Raw genomic sequence first — 20,614 nt, forward strand, 5'->3', positions numbered from 1 at the left:
TTGAACAAATGATAAAAATTTCAGGTTCATATCTTTTTCCGAAGGTACTGGTTGCTATGGACATTTAAAAGATGAAAGTACCAAAACTTTAAACCCGTTTTTCCTCAAAACTAGGGATTTCAACCTTCCAACATTAAAACTGCTGTAACTTTGTCAGTTTTTGAGCTATGTCCCTGTACTATATACCATTTTAAAGGGAATTAAGTGCACAATTTGAATATATCAATATCACAATTTTGATTTTTTTTTTTTCTTTTTTTGCACCTGTGGAACCTTTTGCCAGACTACCTGTAATAGTCATATCAATTTCAGGATGCAAGTGAATACAAGGAAAACACAAATATTCAAAAGGAAACCTTTCAACAAGATTAAAAAAAAAGTAATTGTTTGACAGTTCTAATACTAATTTAGCCATAGTTTAATAGTCAGTGGAAGCAAATTTAATTAGTCAGTTCTTGTAAAAAAGTACCGCGACACAAGCATCTTTTATCCAATTCCACACCGGATGTGAATGTTCATTAAGATGACAACTAATCCTTTTCCATTCTCCTTTTGTGTGTGGTTGATTTTTTTTCCGAATGTGTGAATGTCTTGTGGATGAATTCCATTTTCTGCCCTCTAATTCTCAATCTTTTCAGTCTGTGCTTTTGTGGGGAAAGAAATGCCCCGCTCCGCTCACGGGGTGCGCGTGTGCGCCTGTCAGCCCGGCCGCACCGTCGCCAACAAGTGTGCCAGCGTATGTGCCGCCTTTTGTCTGCTCCGGAGGAGAGCCAACTGCGTCGTACACTAATGGCTTATTTTGTCTATTGCTATCCAAGCCTCTTTTATTCCCGTTGGCCATGACGGCCTAATATGTGCCTGTCACACAACTGCTATTCAGTGCGCTAACACACTGGCAACTGATACTTGAGACACACGTACACGTACACGCACGCACACCTACGTACGATCAGGGCGTTCATTGCCTCCTTAGCGCATTCGTAGGCGGCGTAAGGGCCACGGGTGCATTCTTGCTCCAATCAATCACTATTCATCTCCTTTCCAAAGGACTGACCATGTCCTGATCTCAAGAGTTACAAGACTGGCAGCAAATTTGCTTCGTTTAACTCAACTTTTAAAAAAAAAAAAAAATTTTATTGTGCTTTCGCGCTTTCATTCTTTTTATGGCTCATGAGCCTTTCCCGTCTTCCCTCTGGGAAACTTCATCATAACATTAACTATTAAAAAAAAAGGAAATAATAATAATAATAATAATAATAATAATAATATAGTCTATCCATCCATCCATCCATCCATCCATCCATTTTCTTGACCGCTTATTCCTCACAAGGGTCACGGGGGGAGCTGGCACCTATCTCAGCTGGCTCTGGGCAGTAGGCAGGGGGACACCCTGGACTGGTTGCCAGCCAATCGCAGAATCATATAGTCAAATGTAACAAATAGTGTGCTAGAAAAAAACCTCAGGAATGGCAAATGTTGTATTCGAACCTTTTAAAGATTTGCAACTTTTTTCAAATATGCTGAGAAAGAAGTAGATCTGCTTTCTATTAATATGTTGGTGATTTTTTTTGTATTTATCACACTAGAAATACTTATAAATATATAATGTAAATATGTTATATATGATTATATTAGGCGGCATGGTGGCTGACTGGTTAGCACATCCGCCTCCCACTACTGAGGATGCAAGATGGAGTCCGGGCTTCGGGTCCTGGGTGGAGTTTGTATGTTCTCCCCGTGCCTGCGGGTACTCCGATCTCCTCCCACATTCCAAAGACATGCATGGCAGGTTAATTGGGTCCTCCGAATTGTCCCTAGTTGTGCTTGTGAGTGTGGATGGTTGTTCGTCTGTGTGCCCTGCGATTGGCTGGCAACCAGTCCAGGGTGTACCCCGCCTACTGCCTGAAGCCGGCTGGGATGGGCTCCAGCACCCCCCGTGACCCTTGTGAGGAATAAGCGGTCAAGAAAATGGATGGATGGATATATACACCACAAAAAATGTGTCCAAGAAGCCTGACTTGCTCATGGATTTGATGTGGTCGGGTGTGCTGTGAGTATTAGTGTGAAAGGTCGGGTCAAGTTGTGTCATTTGGTGGATAATCTGGCCAAGGGAAAACATGAACGTCGGTCATCCGGGGGGCACTCAGAGTCAAGCCGCTTCTCTTCCTCATTAAGAGGAGCTCGCTGAGGTGGCTCGGGCATGCCTCCTGGACATCTCCCTGGTGAGGTGTTCTGGGCACGTCCCACCGGCGGGAGGCCACGGGGACGAACCCAGGACACGCTCGAGTCTCCTGGTTGGCCTGGGAATGCCTGGGGCTCCTCCTGGAGGAGCAGGTTGAAGTGGCTGGGATAGATAGATAGATAGATAGATAGATAGATAGATAGATAGATAGATAGATAGTAGGGGTGTGAATTGCCTCGTACCTGACGATTCGATCCGTATCACGATTCATAGGTCACGATTCGATTCGATACCGATTAATCCCGATATGAATTTACAAGTCGATTGTTGTGATTTTTTTACTCAAATTTCGAAAAATACCATTCAGGAAACCTATAAATGTACAGTGTAAGATTTGTATGAAAATGTATTATTTATTGATCCGAAACTTCAGTTTTATAACTGTGAGCTACTGTATTTAACAAACAGGTTGTAACCGTTTTTCATGTTAGAACAGCATTGAAATAAAATATTAAGGTTTAATGTTCCATTAATATAACATTCTTCCATGCTTAAGGTGTGAAAGTTATGGGTTTTTTTTTTTAAATATTTTTCCATCAAAAATGGATGTTTAAAAAAAAAAAAAAAAAAAAAAATCGATTCGGCAGCCTATTGAATCGATTCGAGAATTGCATGCTGTAGTATCGCGATATATTGCCGAATCGATTTTTTTTAACACCCCTAATAGATAGATAGGTAGATAGATAGATAGATAGATAGATAGATAGATAGATAGATAGATAGATAGACTGGTTGGGAAGCAAGTAGATAAAATATTGTGCTCATCCTCAGCATGTCAAATTGTTAAAATCCGATTGTGTGCAGATTCCACTTTGAGCCATGTTGAAGAGGCCCAAACTATTATCTGTCGTTTTGAAAAGATGTCTGAAGAAGAGAGCACGATGTGCTGGAGCTCCTTCCAATAAGTACTTATTGTCGACTCAACTACTCCTGTTGATTTTTTTTTTTCTTTGCAATTATGACTCATCCGAGATTTTGTGACTGTTTGACACAAGTCATCTTGTCATTGAATCAAGTCAATCGCAATCCAAACAAGAGTTTCTTTAAAGAGCAATTAAAGACACTGAGAAAAGGAAAAAAAAAACATGTATTCAACTATTTAAAGTTGGACATCTTCCTTTAATTGAATGAGCACAGTGGGAACAAAAAAAAAGTTAATTAGTTTTTTTTCCCCTATTGATAACTTTTGATGAGATTGCAACAATTTGCATAAAAGCACGGTTGCATCGTGTGATAAGGACCACATCAAGGTCATCGCTTTCCTATTAATCTCATCCTCTTGTAGGGACGCTCGCGGTTTACTATTGAAGGTTTCAAATCAACTTGGAGCTTCCTTGCAAATGCAGAAAGCAAAAAGATGGCACGGCGCGCCGCACGCTGCCCGCCGGATGGCCAGCCGGGCGGGCGGGCGCACCGACGGTGAGCCTATTTTTTTCTATGTGGTCATTAATTCTGTCAAAGCGGCAGACTTAATGAGCGGATGGCTGAGGAGCTGAGCAGGACGCAAATAATAATAACATGCGATAATGCCCAGCCACAAAGGGAGGGGAGGGGGAGCAGCCTACCATTCAACAAGATGGGACTCCGGGTAAACATGCACGCTAATTATATGTCAGCGCGCTTTCATTACAAGGCCACACAGACACACAAACATTGCACACGCACACACTTCAGCCAGAAACAAACACACGGAACCGGATGTGACGGCACCACAATTACATATTTGAAATAAAAGAAATCCGACTGAATGTGTTCACATGTACACAAGTAATAGCAAAATAATAACAAGAGAAAGTCAGCTACCGTATTTTTCGAGACCAGATGTCCCGTTTGACCGGGAATGTCCCAATTTGAGCCTTAAGTCCCGGAATCCTGACGGATTTCGTCAGCCGTTGTTTTGTGCCAATATTACGCAGGTCCCCTCCCGGCATGGCAGTTTTTTGGGTTTTTTTTTGTTTACTTGTGTCTGTCAATCACACAGTTGCCATCGTGATTCATACAATCAACTCACTGAATGGACTTTAACAGTTAAATTCCTTCCTATTCACGTTTGTATCATCCACATTTACTCGCTGGCAGACATATTTTCATCATACTGCAACTCAAACTACTGTGCAAACCAGTGTTTTCCGAAACCGATACCAGTATCGGGAGAGGCCCCGATACTGCATTAAAACAGTGGTATCGGCATTGGTAAATCCTAACAAGTAACATGCGAATACCATTATTTCCTACGCTAATATAGGACTTTGGATGCAGCCAGACCCGTCACCAGAGCCCAGGCTTAAGGGGGGCACATGAAATGCATGGGCGGGCCCAATTATTGTGAATACCATACTGACAGCATTAACTTGCCCAATATATTTGGATAAATTTATGTAGCACTGTCATGCATCTATCCATTGAATGGCGCCCGCTGACAGTTTTATCATAGACCGCATTTACAGTACACACATAAAGTAGACTGCAGTGGCGTCGTGAGTACGTTGACGCCGCAGCCATATTGGATGAGGCAAAGTGAAGCTATTTGTAAAGATGCCTCCTTCTGTTTCTCCTTGGAGATGTATCATAAAGCCACAACTCATTGGATTAATAAGGAATTATTATTACCTTTGATTATATTATCCCATTCAAAGTCAATGTTACTATTTTTGCCGATGTAATGGCAAATACAATTGCCACATCCAATAGGGCGGATGCGCTGACATATTGCTTCGAACGGGCCACCTGTTTGAACGGTGGCGGCAGCAGAATTAAAAAGAAAAAAGGAAAGCAAAATCCTACCTCATTGTAGGTGCCAAAACGATATGTGGGTCCCGTCGTTTTTTTTTTTCCCCAAGTTACTCTTTAGTTGCCGACACGAAAGTGGTTTGTAGTATGTCCCTCCTCACTTGTCTTGTGCGCCAGCGTCCTCAGAAACATGCAACTTCACTTGTACAAAATGTACATGACTCTTGCATTGCACGCCAACATTGACATATTTGTCGCGTATGCGTATAAGTCAGCGTAAGGCATATCTAGCATTATTTTCAGTAAGACTGTGATGGCTGTTGCAGATAACTACAACTATTTCTTCATATTGTGACATCTTGCTAGAATGCCGCCAGAAAACGTTACTTGGAAATGTCACCCTTTTTAGTTGTCTTGTACAAACGGCCACCGTTGGCCGTAGCCGACGCCAAAAAACAGGAACAATTCGGCGAGGGGCGAGCATTAGAAGCAATGAACTGAAGCAGCTAACACAAACGTAACATACCTCCGACACCGCGAGACCTGTGTTGCGTTTACTGACACTCGGATATAAGAGTGATAAACCGAATGAATGGAAAAATATAATGATAAAAAAGGAGAACCATTTTAGAGATCCATGCCTCAAATGGGCGGGCACAATCATCTTGGTGGGCGGGCACGGACCCCTATGGCCGCCCATGGTGACGGGTGTGGATGCAGCATCTTGTGTCTTGCTTGTGCACGACCTTCACTTTTGTGTGAAGTGTTCACTGCTTGCCGAGCCAACATATCCTATTGGCCCTTGAAGGCTCTGAACCAATGGCAGGGCAGATTTTAAATGTTGGGAAAACAACTAGGTATCGATATGGTATCGGGGGCCAAAAAAATGTTATCAGAACAACCCTAGCACTAATTTTCGGTCTAAGAATGATGGGAAATGTAAATCACTAGTGTTGGGCCCAACGCAAGCTGAGCTTTCTACAGCATATTTTGTTACAATGTGGAACCGGCACGAAGTAAATAGCATAGCTTCCAAAAGCTGCCATTACCAAGTGTCTTTCTCGAGCGAATACGCCAGAGCAAAAATAATCATAACTACACTAAGTGCAATTTCTGGAGAAATTTCGTGGGAATACTGAAAGCTGAATGCTAATGAAGAAAATAGAAAGATAAATTCCGTGAAAATTACAAAGTAATTACCGTATTTTCCGCACTATAAAGGCGCACCTAAGAGCCTTCAATTTTTACAAAAGCTGACCATTTGCCTTATAATCCAGTGCGCCTTATATATGGATCAATATTGACCCACAACAGGTCTCGCTGTCACGACGCTATCGGTGACCCTGCACGATCGGTGACGCGCATGCGCAGAATATCCCGCCATCTTGGATCGCTAGCTAATACTAATACTTTACCTCAGAGAAAATAATAAAACAACTGTTTATTCATTTTGGGAATGGAGTTGTCAGAAAGCTGACAACTAGCAAATAGCTGTAATCTATTAATAAAGTTTGACTGACCTATCTGACTGTTTTGTTGACGTTCCCCTTAGCGCGGCACCATCTAATGGATGCATAACGTAACCCCAGCCTCTACTGAAGCGCCTTATATAAAAGTTTTAAAATATTTCATTCATTGAAGGTGCGCCTTATAATGCGGTGCGCCTTATAGTGCGGAAAATACGGTAACTATTAAGTAGTAGTAGTAGTAGTAGTAGTAGTAGCAGTAGGAGCAGCTGTAAGAAACAGTATTACTAGTAAATATGAAGTAGTAACTTGTAGTTAAATAAATGACAAATACAAACCCATCCACCCATTCTAAGTCAATAGTCAGCAGTAGTCACCTACCATAAATGACTAATATAGTACAGTTTTCTCATTCATATATTTACAAGCAATGCCTATATGCGTGAGGTTGAGCTGCTGTGAGCTGCATCAGGCTATTGCTTTGCTATGCTAGTGGAAAACAGGAAGTGACCTAATCATGCTCTAAAAGGGGTCAATTTTACCCTTTCAATTTTACTTGCAACTAATTATTGTGGATAACAATAACATATGTGGGAATGCTGAAGCATTCCCATATATGTTATTGTGATTTGTATTCTCCACACTTTTTATTTGCCGCGTAACAACTCCTACATAATACTTCCAATTTACACTGTTCAAATTTCAACTAGCTTCAAAAATTCACGGCTCCCGGGGTATATATCGTCTGATTCCACATTACTTACAGTATTTGCACAATTTAATGTTTAAAATAAACTTTTCCCCATTCATTTTCAATGGGACAGACATTGAACTTTTTCTAAGTATCACTTTCCACGCCCACTTCCGTACATATAACTTCTCATCATTACCAGGTGTCGGATACTGCTTGGTGGCACCGTGGTAAAGTGCATTGTCCAGTAACCAGGTCATAATTTCATAATTTATCTCTCAATTTGCTTCATAACCATTCTACATGCATTCAAATCTTAGCATTCATCTATTAGCATTCAGCTTTCAGCATTCCCACGCAATTTCTCTAGAAATTGCACTTAGTCTAGTTATTAACAATATAGTACTATAAATTACACAAAGATAATAGGAAAATAAAAACAATGCACATAAAAAATAAGTTGCACACCATATTAAACTTTCAGTTACAATTAGTTACATTTTGAGTAACTTAGTTAATTTGACAGTAAAGTAATCACTAAAGTAACTAGATTATTTTTTTGAGGAGTAATCAGTAATCACATTACTTTATCAATTAATCTGTGACAACACTGTTCCAATACCAATCTTATATCATAAGTAAGAATACTGGTTAGAAAAATGTAAGTTGAGGAATTTACCCGAATTTACCCGTCGGCAGTCTGTTAAAAATCCTCCGACTTGACAAGTTGGAGAAGCCTCCGACCTTTACTTGACCTTTCATGAGTTGTAAGAGATGTGCAGAGCTGTAAATATGATGAGAATTTGGTCAAATTGATTCTCTCAAGGTAGCGTTTGGGGCGGCTGAATGGACGGACGGAGAGCTCTTCAGAATGGCGATGAGGAGGATTAGGAGTGGCTATGGAGTGGACAGATGTGCTCTAATGTGTTTTGGCCACCACATTGCTGCAAGGACAAAATCACCAGGGCGCGTGCACGCACGTACAACATAGTTATGATCCTTTACATTATTGTGTGCCTGGCAAGATAAAATCGTTTTAAAAGATTAATGAAATCGTTATTTCTCATTTAACATCTTGAAGCGCTTGTTGCAGGCGCAAAGAAATATCTTGATCATGTCAGATCACAAATGACGAGCACATAAGCACACACAATGTGTGATCCTCTGCTGCAGATTTCGGCCAATCACACAATTAGGCCGCTGATGATCCATCTGTCCGCATGATTGGCTTATGGCTTTGACAGGTTGTGTGCGTGTGCGCATGTTTTAACGCGAAGAAAAAATAAAAGGTCAGAAGAGACCCCCACCGGTACAGCTCGCCAGCAACAATTTCCTTTTGTTAGGCCACAAGCAGCAGCACTTTGAGCACCATGTGAACAACTTAATGGCACTTGATGGTGTTTGCCAACTTGGAGAAATGATTTCAGTCAATTAGAAGAAGCCCCTCCTATGCCCGAGCATGATTTGTAACGTAATGGCCTTGTTATGGCTTGGAAGTGAGCGCTGTAGGAAATGACAGATGCGGGCCATGAAAAAGGCGAAATGGTGAGAATAGAGAAGATTGTCAAACTAGCTATCATCCAGGTTTTTGGAGAGAGGAAAGCACACAAATTTGCCACACGAGCACACACCCTGGCCCTATTTGCTGTCCATTAAGAGTGTGTGGCGCCGCAAGATAGGAGCCTCGATAGCATCTTCTCCGATGTTATCTGTTATCGAAGTACACGCGTCCTTCAGGCGTCCATCATCCTATCGCTCCTCTCATCTCTCCTCTGTTGCTCTTGCCCTCCTCCTGCCACCTCAACTTGTCTCCCGTCGTCCAACCTTGTTGACTGCCACCTTTACTTGTTTCCTTGTCTTCTCTCATCACGGTTCTCCTCTTTGCCTACTTGCCTACTGTTGTCTTCCCATCTTTGGCCGGGTTTAGGATCGGTTGATCGGCTCAGCCCTTAAAGGAATAAAAGGCTTGTGAAAAACTAACCAGTTATTCTGTGAAATGGTTCATTTCAACTCTTCCCTGAAAAAAATGCCAATTTATGTTGAGCAATTACGACCTTCTAGCACTTTTTATGAATATTTTTGTGTTAAGTACTATATTGGGCTGTTGGGCAGTCACGTGATCATCGTGATGTATTGCGAGCGTAAAATACACATTGAATGAATGACAACAAAGAACTCACGAAGAATGATGGTGTCCCACGGCGGACATCAAAGGCGGAATTTCGCCTTACAACAAAGAACCACTTCTTCAAAAGTAGTACGGCCACGGAGGACACGCCAAAGATTTGTTTCCAACCGAAAGCCAGATAAAACAGGCACATCCAGCTGTCGGCGAGTCCAAGTGGCCAATAAACATCCGGGTGACTTGTACTCTGCTAGGCTAAGCTACATGTCATGTCTTAAGCACGCTTTAGCCCACATTAGGAAGTTCGCGCTTACCTACATGGTGATTGGCGACGCCGCTTGCCCGTCTTTGATCGGTGGCGTGAATACGTTTGCCCACGGCGATTCATCCGGTGAACGCGGAAGTCCGGAGAAGCCAGTGGCTTGACGAGGGGACGTTTCAGGTAAAAAGCCATATGATGATTGCTGTGTGGTTTCTATCATCATACCTCGATGCAGTTTGACCAGGAAGTGTCATCCGGTGAATGTGAAAGTCAAACAGGCGTGTGATCACCCGGCTTCCCACGTCTTAACAAATTGCTAAGCTAATGCTTCTCCACCTACTTCTTCCACTCCCCCTACATGCTGGCCCTCCTCTGATCAAAGCTACTGTGGCCATCTGCTGGCAACGATACCTCATTACAATTATTTTTTTCAGCTCAATACTTGCTGTGGACTTGCATGAGGTTCTCCTACGTGCAGTGCATTAAAAAAAAAAAAACGCAAAACCCCAGTTAATTTGGGGATGGGGGCGAGCCGCATATATTAAATACCCGAGATAACTCATGAACGGGAAGGAATGAGTTAAGCTCCCCTTTACAGAGCATGGCTCAAGCCTTGTCTTGCCCCCCATGTGCATGTGAGTTTGTGCTCTTCAATTCACCTGAAACCTGTTATAAATCCAACACCCTTCACCTTAACCGGATACTTCAGAGTCCCGCCAGAGTCGTGAAGTTGTCAGGACATCAGAAGAAGGATCAAAGGAAGGAATGATGAAGCAAAGTGAGATCCAATAATAACCAGACACCAACATCCAGTTACAAATCCAGTCTTTCACCAACCCCAGATACAACTGAATTCCAACAGGTTTCAGGAGACATCAAGAGACCAGAGGAAAGTCGAAAGGAAGGAAAGATCGATGAAGCACAGTGAGTTCCACAAATGCCAACCTCCACTGATTCAGTGACTAGTGGGAGAAGCAAATTCTGTTTGAATTTCAGTGGATGTTTGTGAGGTGGAACTGGCATGCATGAGAACCTCAACCAAAGAGGGGAGCCGTCAGCCCTGGCCCAACAAGCAAGCACATCCCCTCAAGGTCCCTCAGGCCCCGGCAGAACCAGAGTACAACCCACCAGCCGGAGAGCCAACCCATGAACCTGGAGAGCTTCACAGTGCCCCACGCAACAGAACGGGGCACGGTAACCCACCAGCCAATGACCCCCACACAAGTTTGAATGAAATCTATTTGAGGGTACGCAAATGGTCTTGCTACAACTTTCAGCTAAATACTAGTGTTGTTCCGATACCGATACTGGTATCGGCAGAGGTGCCGATACTGCATTAAAACAGTGGTATCGGTATCGGTGAGTACTCACAAGTAACATGCCGATACCATTCATTCCAAGGCTAATATAGGATTTTCAATGCAGCATCTTGTGTCTTGCTCGTGCATGACATTCACTGGTATGTGACATATTCACTGCATGCCGATCTAAGATATCCTATTGGCCCTTGAATGCTCTGAACCAATAGCAGGACAGCTTTTTCATGTTGAGGGAAAAAAAACCTCAAGTATCGGTATGGTATCGGTATCGGCCGATACGGCAAAGCTGGGTATCGGTATCGGGGGCCAAAAAACGGCATCGGAACAACACTACTAAATACATCCAATGCCAAAGCAAAAACCTCACACAATTGAGACAGATATTCGACACAACGCGAGAGCCATCGGAGGTCAAAGGTCAGATCATTGGGTACACCGTCATTGTGCAACTTTCTAATGGCCTTCTTCAAACTTTCAGACATTTCTGTTCATTGCTTGCAAAGCAAGGTCCCTGTTACATTTGAATGATTTCAATTTATTTGCCTTTCAATGTTGCGCTCTTCAGATAACATGACTGTGAGGACACGCACAACCGACACAAACACACACACCGCCTCCTTGTCCTTTTAACCAGCGCTCAAGACACACACATGCATTACAAGCGGCACACTGAACCCAATTTCTAATCAATTTCTGTATTTTTCTTCAAGTGTCTCTTGAGGTAAATGGCGGAATTGGCTGATGGCGTCCATGAAGGATGTCTGCTAAGTACAGCGCGACCGCTGAGAGCACGGAAGACGGGAGGGGGGCCGGCTTGGATGACTTCTCTCTCGAGCCCTTGTCTAACTGGTCTTCAGCACCTATGCCCACACACACACACAGCCCAACACGTTTGTCTTTGTATCATCCTGGGGACTTCTCATTCACATAATGCCAGTGCCTAACCTCTTCCCTAACCTCAACCATGAAAAATGATTGCCTACCCCCATTCCTTAGCCTAACCTCAACCATAACCCAATTGAAACCTAAACTCTAAAACCAAGTCTTGACCCTCACAAAGAGGTCAGAACTTGTGGTGACCACCAAAATGTCCCCACAATTTCAAGTCGGTCCCCTCAATGGTAATTAAACCTGGGAAAAAACACGCGTGTATGGGCACCGACCTCTTCTGGGAAGCAATCAAGCTCTTGTGGAAAGGTTCATAACAGCGCCCATCTCGGAGTGTTTCTTTCAATGGCGAGGTCACATCTTAGCCGCCTCCCTCCTCTTGGCCTTAATCCTCCTTCATTACCCCCGCTTCAGAGTTTCTGTTTTCTGTTTCGTGTGCCGTTGACGTGTTTGCATCTATCCCTGCAAACAAACAGGCACACTTTGCACATCCTTCCCCAGGAAGTGTGCGCGCGCTCGTTACAAGAGCATCCTTCGCCAAGTACGAGGGCCACAAAGGTGATGGAGGAGATGAGGGAAATAGGAGGGCGGAGGGAATGGCGTGAGGGGAAGGAAGGGCAGCGGGCGGGCGTGAAGGAGGGATGAGAGGGGAAAGAGAGCTCTTGAGAAGGAAGAGGCTGTTAATTGCACGCCTTCCTTCCCCGTCGTCAAGTTGCAATTTCAGTCCGAGTCTGTGAAAGACTTCAACATGTATTACTGTACTTATTTCATAACAGGTTTTTGGTGTTTTGCATTCGTTTCAGCAAATTCAGCAAACTCCTGCACGCGCCACCTGTCGCACACAACATGAGTGGACAACGTGCAAGCTGAAAGATTGGTTAGGAAAACCAAATCCAACTTTGTTTGTGCGGGTCTGCAAGACACAACTCCGATGATTGATAAAATGAAGTGAATGAGAATGCTTCATTTTTGTATTTTGTTTTTTTTTACATGTAACGTGACTTGCTGCCATTTACACTGCATTATTGTTTCACAAAGTTTTTGGAATAATTTCTCTCTCATTTCTCATTTTTTATTTGTGTTTTTTATTTTTGATGCACAAACGTGAGGGCCACATTTTCATTGCATCTTCACCAAAAAAGGTCAATAAAAGCCTTATATTCTAAGAATTCTGTTTTGTTTTTTTTCTTTTCAATGTACAGTGGTACCTCGACTTACAAATTTAATCTGTTCCAGACCCGTCGTCATATAATGAAAAACGTATACAGTGGTACCTCTACTTACGAACGTCTCTTCATACGAAATTTTCTACTTACGAAACGCCTCAACAGGAAAATATTGCCTCTTGTTACGAAAGAAATTTCAAGATATGAAAGGTAAAAATAGAGTACCGACCGCAACATACTTTTTTTTTTTTTTCGAACACAACATCTTTCTGGCATCCCATTGGCTAAGACCGTATGTATCTTTGATCGTAGATAATAACTAGATACTAGATCGGTGTCTATGCATCTTTCTGGCATCCCTTTGGCTAAAAAAGTAAAAAAAAAAAAAAAAAAAAAAAAAGTAAAAATTGTAATAGAAGTGTATGAAAATAAGCAATTATTAGACAGTATACATTGTAACTAGGGGACTGCGGTCAGGCCAACCTCCTCTCGAAAAGACGAAGTCAAGCCAGCTGCCCAAACGATTTTTAATATGTGCATTACGGTAACATGCCGACATGCCGCTGTGTTGGCCACCTTCAAACTAAAAGCTGCTCAACACCTGGTTTAGGGTTTAAAATAAAGAATCATAATAAATTCATGGGTTGTTATCCCACTAGACCAGTTCTAAGGGGTACTACACCACCCCAGGAATCCAACCAAAATACTTAAAAAAAACAAAAAAAAACTCGGGTTCGAGTTTCGGCTCCGGCTTTCCTGGGAGGAGTTTGCATGTTCTCCCCGTGCCCGCGTGGGTCTTCTCCGGGTACTCCAGTCTCCTCCCACATTCCAAAGACATGCATGGCAGGTTAAATGGTCGCTCTGAATTGTCCCTAGGTGTGATTGTGAGTGTGGATGGTTGTTCGTCTGTGTGTGCCCTGCGATTGGCTGGCAACCAGTTCAGGGTGTCCCCCGCCTACTGCCTAAAGCCAACTGAGATTGGCTGTAGCACCACCCGCAACCCTTGTGAGGAGTAAGCAGTCAAGAAAATGGATGGATGGATGGATGGAATAATAAAAAACTAGGGATAATAAAGATCTTTTAAAAATCCATATAGAATTTTCCCTGAAAATGGCATGAAGATAATGGCAATTTTCTGTTATCCCCCCCCCCCATTTTTTGGAATTTATATTGATACTGAATTATCACTCAAGCCTAGGTGTAATACTTTTACTATCAAGAAAACTAAGAGAGATAAAGAAAGGCACATTTGACCATTAGTACTACAGAGATCGGCATTCCTTTATGTTTACATTACTTACGAGTAAAATGAACTTGTTCAAATCAGCTTCGTAAGTTAAGATGTGACAATATCATAATATCAGAGCGGCAGTTGTCAGGTGTCCGTCCGTGTGTCCCATCACGGAACTGTTGGTGGGGCCCTTCAAGGCCGTAGTAACGCCGATGATGTATCGGCAAGGCGGCGGCCATGCCCTTGTCCGAGCGTGACAACTTCACAAGGTGATTGATGGAAGGACGGACGAGGAGTAAGAAAGGAGAGGAAGACGTGATGGATGGACGCGCCGATGAAAACGTGAGATGCTATGAATGATGGGAAGGTTGGCGAGATCAGGGGGAGGTGTCGGCCAGTGTCGGACAACCTCATGTTCCTTGTTCCCAAAAACGCATGTTGGTGCCTGACCATATGCTTGAAGGGGACCGTGTTTGTTTCATAGGGCACAGGGACTGAACTCTCTGATGATAAATGAAAGTTTGATTCACAGCAGGACTGACAACTGTGTGTGGATGTGTGTTTGCGGTTAACATGTTGGCCCACCATCATGCTACCTTTCAAGGTTTTTGCACAAACTTTGTGAAGTGAATTCGTTCTTATAGCTTTGGATCCAGCCTTTAGAAGAAAGCTTCCAGAAAAAAATAAATAAAGGCAAATTGAGGAAAACAGTGCAAACATTAAGCCTGAATGTCAAAAGTCAAATATCAAAGTCCCGCTTTGAAAGGACGCTTTCTCATTGAGGCCTCTTTTGTCCTGTCTGGATGGCTTTCATTTCTTGAAATTCAATGAGAAGAAAACAGAAGTTATGGTCTTTGGTCCTAGCGGCTCTTCTCATCCTGCCGACTTGAGTCCTCTGGCACACTATCTAAAGCCAACAGCCTCAAACCTGACTTTAAACTGGACCGGCAAATTGCCACTGTTCTCAAATCCAGCTTTTTTCATCTTAGACAGCTGGCTAAGGTAAAAAATCTCTTATTTCAGCAGCACTTAGAAACGGTTATGTATGCCTTTGTTACATCTCGGCTGGATTACTGTAATGCACTTGACTTTGGAATCAGCCAGTCCTCCCTCCAGCGTCTACAGCTTGTCCAACATGCTGCTGCTCCTCTCCTTACTGGTGCCCGGAAGAGGGAGCACATAACCCCTATCCTGGCCTCTCTTCACTGGTTGGAAATTTAGAGTCCACTTTAAGATTCTTTGATTTATTTTCAAATCTCTAAATGGTCTTGCCCCACCTTATCTCGTTGAGCTCTTGCACAGATCAGCAGACCAAACACAATTGGAGGTACCGAGGGCAAAGCAGAGGCTTAGGGGCAGCGTGGCTCAGTGGTATGGTGGTCGTCTCCCCACCCAGATCCCAAATACTGCACCAATTCTGTTCAGTCAAATCCTGAACATGTCCGGTTTCATGTCGTTCCATGTGGGGGGTGACTGCTCCTAATGTGGGCGAAAGCGTGCTTACCACACGTCATGTAGCTTAGCTTAGCAGAGTACAAGTCACCCGGATGTTTACCGTCCACTTGGACTCGCCGCCGGCTGGATCTGCCAGTTTCATCCAGCTTTCGGTTGGAAACAAATCTTTGGCGAGTCCTCCGTGAAAGAAGTGCTTCTTTACTATATAGGGTGTAACTCGTGTGTCTCTTTGTTGTCATTCAATGTGTATTTTACACACGCGATACGTCACGATGATCATGTGACTGTCTAAAAAGGCCCGCTACAGTACTTAACGCAAAAATATTCATAAAAAGTACTAGGAAATTCTAATCGCTCAACATAAATTGGCATAGCTGGTTAGTTTTTCACAAGTCTTGTGTTCCTTTAGCTGACTTAACATAAGTAGTTTGTTTTGTTGGCTTCCCCTCAATTCTACAAAGAATCGTGTTTCTTCATCTCCCCAAATATATCTTACTTTATCGTCCGCCCTTTTTTGTGACTACAAACATGCGTGTTCAAAATCGTTCAAAACGTGCGACATATATCCGGTCTGTGGTCGCTTATTCCCATAAGCTGTTTCCATAGCCAAAATGCGTATTTTCCTTTCTTCAATACACAAAAACTTGTTTGCGAATTTTGGGCTTTTTTTTTTCAACTTCCTGGCGTTTCCATTGAGTTTCTTTTTCACAATTCCTGAAAATTCAAATAAAAATAGGTGGATGGACTAGTGACGTCAGTGACTGATGTTGACTCAACTTACACACTTGAAGTCATTCATGCAATCAGCTGTTTGCGCTCTAATAAAAACTGAGGCAGTATTGACATTGACTACATTTCATTTTGATCTGTATTAGCAGTGCAATAAAATGTATCGGGTTCAATCAACCATGGCACACGTGATCTTGTGAGTCGTGTCGTCTTCACTTGATCCTCTGTCAGGTCGTCCCTGGTGGCCATCTCTAAATAATCGTCCCTTCAAGACACACACTCCATCCTGAGAGCTCTCCCCTCCACATTCCCTTTCCTTCCTTCGAGTCATTATCTTTACAAACACTCTTCTTGTCAGCCATTGTCACATCCCCAGTGGAGTTCTCTCATTCCATTGTGTGCTTGTGTTTGCACTGCCGTGACATTTTTTTGTAGCGTGAAGAGTCACCTTTTTAAGAAGAACGGCAATCAAACAACGTTCTGTCTTCTTCCAACATCCTCTCGCTCTTTTTTCTTCTGAGCGGAGGAGGATTAACCGATTGACTTGGTCCTCGAACCCTCTGGGACGTGCGCTTGTTTTGCCTTTTGTCACATCTTCCGTGCACATCAGTTCACACACGCCTTAGCGGCTTATTTCCTGAATGTTGATCAGCCTTTTTGATAGTGAGACTTTCGTAATGTAAACATGCTCAAATATGTGTGATGTTGTGATCAAGGCAAATTTGTACATTTTACAAGAGGGGTGGAGCAAGGAACGTCTCAACCTCACACACCAGCTCGGACTCCTTCCCTTGCCATGGAGGTGACAAGCCACATGGCTACAGCCAGCTTCTGATGCCGGAGATCAGTTATACTGTCAAGGTCGCTACCTCCCAGAGGTCACGATGCACCCGAACCCCTTTTGCTCCTCCCACAGGAGAAGGGGGACCCACATTGCATTTTTCAAAATGCCCATTTGTTGTTATGAAATACTAATATGTGAACACAAACTAGGTAGAACACAGGCCCAAATATGAATTTGTGGCCACAAAGTAGCTGTTGCTAAACACATATCAGCTGGGTTATGCTACGTTCAGACCAACAGTAGTGGAGGCGTTTCCGGCGGCGCGGTTGCATTGAAGTCACGCGATGACATGCCGGCCGGCGCCTTTGTGACGTTCCCGTCGAGCATTTCGCTACTTCACCCATTTTGACCACGTTGGCCAATCGGTGTCGAGATAGTTCACATCACCAAATACCACACACAGCGGACAAAACACAGGAAGCGCTTGTGTGCAGAACGTGTAGCATAGCAATGGAGGGAGGCTAGCTTGATGGTCACGGTTCTTCAGCTGAACAACACGGACATCTACGCGTACCGGGACCAGGCCAAAGAGGAGATTGCTCGGAGGAAGAGACTTGGAGGTTGGCTTATATTGTGAGTTTGTTTTTTACATTGTCGAAGTGTGAAGCAAGCTAACAATGCTACAATAAAGTTAGCACCACATACCGAAGCGGAAAACCCTCTTCCTCCGTTGCGGCACGGAGCGAAACAAATTCCATTGAGAACCCCGCGAACAAACACGTGCAAGACCAGCGTAGCGTCGCGATATTTTTGGTTCGGTATGAACGTAGCATTAAACTGATGGATAGCGCCTAGAAATGCTAAGTTGGAGGTTGAGGCATTGGACAGGCAACATTAAATTTCCGTTTAGGTTGGATATAAGCTAAAAAAAACAAAAAACATTGTGAAGTAGCGGACATTGTATGCTACTGACAAGAAAAGGAGAAGAAAAGACATTTGTCTCAGTGACGTTTCCCATATGTCAATGTTGTTTGTGGGAATGACATTGGGAAAATCTTGAAATGGTCGTCCACCTTGCTTTCTCCATTCACGTCATAGCATTGCTTATCTGCAACTGCATCTTTTTGCAGTTTAACAATTAAACTCCTTTGATAGTCCAACAATAACCTTTGAACACCTTCATTGGACTACCGAAGATGTTTGATTTTTATTGGTTTATATGGGCTTATCTGTAGGTGCGTTTCCATGACACTTTTTCACAAAAATAAAAGAGATATTGTACTATTTCAATAAAGTACAGTTTGGATTTGTCGCTGTTTCCATTGAAGAGCATTTCAATGTTCTGAATATCCCGAATATATTAATTTAAAAACACCCCCTCATCGGGCGGGTTCGGGCATTTAGTGTTGGTGTTGTATGTATGTGCGTGCGCTTGTAACTCGTGTTATGGTGCGGACGGCTAGAACGTCTAGCTTAAGGTTGCCTTTTGCGCAGAACTGAGGGTATTGGAAACGCGCCTAGTATGTGTGTTTTTTTGTTGTTGTTGTTTTTTTTTCTACCGTATGTTAAATGTATCGTAGATGTTTGCCTTTTGGCTCACATGAAAGAAGATCTTGGCTTGTCACTTTGTCTTTGTTTGATGACTCTGCATCGTTTGTCATTTGTTGCAAATGATGTCCTGACATTACGCAATGACTCTCTGTACTTTTGTGCCACGCTTTTGTTTGTCAAAGTCACTTGTTAATTGAGAGGAATTGAGAGTTGTTTTTTTTTCTTGGCCAATAAAAATGATTCTGAAAAAGGTTCTCGACCGCTGGCCCAATCCAACTTGTGAACGATACATGAATTAATGAAGGGATGATTAGCATAAAATAACCACCCTCTTCGTCATATCGAGCAGAGGGGAAAAAAATGAAGAAAACAAAAGGATGCAAAAAGAGAGAGCAGAGCATCTCCAAATTGGAGCAAATGAATCCCGCTGGGTCTTCCAGAATTTTTTTCCGTCCAATCGGACTTGAAACAATAAGAAAGGCAACTGTCACTTGGAAGGTACAATTCCCCTGATCTCTGTTCCTGCCGAGAACCACATTGTTCCAGCAAGTATAAATAGAAATCAAGAAAAAGTAAGTTGGAGAACTTTATTCCCTTTAAAGCCCATCCACTTTTTAAAAAGCATCTTGGTCCATCGAGTCCAAAAGCATGAGCCGGGGAATAAACTTCCACTAATGCTGGTCCATGTTTTCCTTCAATCGGTGGCAGTAGAAAGGATGCTGTCTTGGCTGCCATGACGCCGTATAGACAAACAGTATGGCACTAGAAAGAGACGTGTCACAAACCATATGCTTGCTTCAACACAATGGCTGCCGCATCGGCGAGCCTATCCTCAAGACGACAAACACACACACACACACACAGTCTCCAAAGGCACACTCACACACACACACACACAACATCCACAACAAGAAAAATGCTATACGTCTGTAATAAATGTGCATATTTGCACCGCCAATGTCACACTTTCTACTTTGCGTACATTTCCTGGCTTGACTCGCCTCTTTCTTCACCTGCTCGTCTCTCGGCGGCGGCGCTCGCCGCCCAACGAACGCCCCCACCCCCCGCAACCCCCTCGCTCTTCTTCTGTTTCTGTGCCATGCACTGAAAACAGGACGCGTGTGACGGACCGGGAGGCTCCTCGGCGTCCCTGGGCGGCACCGGTGTGTGTTTGTGCATGTGCGTGCGTGTTAGTGTGTGTCAGCAGAACAGATGGACGCAGTTGTCGGCTTTCTACTTCCTGTGCTCCCCCTTGCAGTCCTTTTGGTGACCTGGAAGTATTTCTCAACACCACGCTGGAAGTCTGGAAAGTCTCATGTGTAGACACGCGCACACACACTTTAGGATGTACCTCGTCTACAAAAAAAAAAAAAAAAAGCATCTTTCTGCATGTTTAACTTGCCCTGGCTTTAACCTCTGAAAACCGATGTCAAACCACCATCCCGCTTACACCAAGTACAACTTTCAAATGACCATTCAAGTCTGTCTTGCTGCTCTCAAGCATATAAACAAGTGAATAAAAGGGCAGCAATAAATGTATAATAAGTGGTATGAATCCAAACAAAAAGGCGACATGAGCGTAAGGGAGAGCTGGCATGCAGGATTTCACACCAGAGGCCTTGTTGCGCGTCAAGGCCTTGAGCTTGCCTGAAGGTAAAATCCGTCTCAAGGACCCCTTGGCTGGGCAGCGGCTGAATAAAAGATGCAAGGGGGGACTAAGAGGTGTAAAAAGGCCAAGAGTGCTGTAGGCAAACACATGCTACCTGAGATGAGACAAAAGGAGGACTTATACTGACGGAATGAAACATGAACAACTTTAAAGGACATTCCGTCTCATTTAATAGTAGGGGTGTTAAAAAAAAAATCGATTCGGCGATAGATCGCGATACTACATCGCGCGATTCTCGAATCGATTCAATAATCGGCAGAATCGATTTTTTTTTTGATTTTTTTGATTTTTTTTTTTTAGGATTCA

At 43.3% G+C, this 20,614-nt stretch overlaps 1 protein-coding gene across 4 annotated transcripts in view; it reads right to left on the reverse strand.

Annotated features, from left to right (window-relative positions):
* LOC144014169 (uncharacterized) overlaps positions 1-20,614 on the reverse strand; it is a 121,439-nt gene that overhangs the window by 52,244 nt on the left and 48,581 nt on the right. Inside the window, exon 1 of one of the 4 annotated variants that reach the window (XR_013282408.1) lies at positions 5,027-5,464. The exons of the other annotated variants lie outside the window; for them this stretch is intronic. The gene's annotated coding sequence lies outside the window, so the exon portion shown is untranslated. Of the gene's footprint in view, positions 1-5,026; positions 5,465-20,614 lie in introns of those variants that run through there. 4 annotated transcript variants of the gene reach the window in all.

The sequence above is a fragment of the Festucalex cinctus genome, chromosome 2 (assembly GCF_051991245.1).
Source record: "Festucalex cinctus isolate MCC-2025b chromosome 2, RoL_Fcin_1.0, whole genome shotgun sequence".
In the NCBI taxonomy this organism is placed as follows: Eukaryota; Metazoa; Chordata; class Actinopteri; order Syngnathiformes; family Syngnathidae; genus Festucalex; species Festucalex cinctus.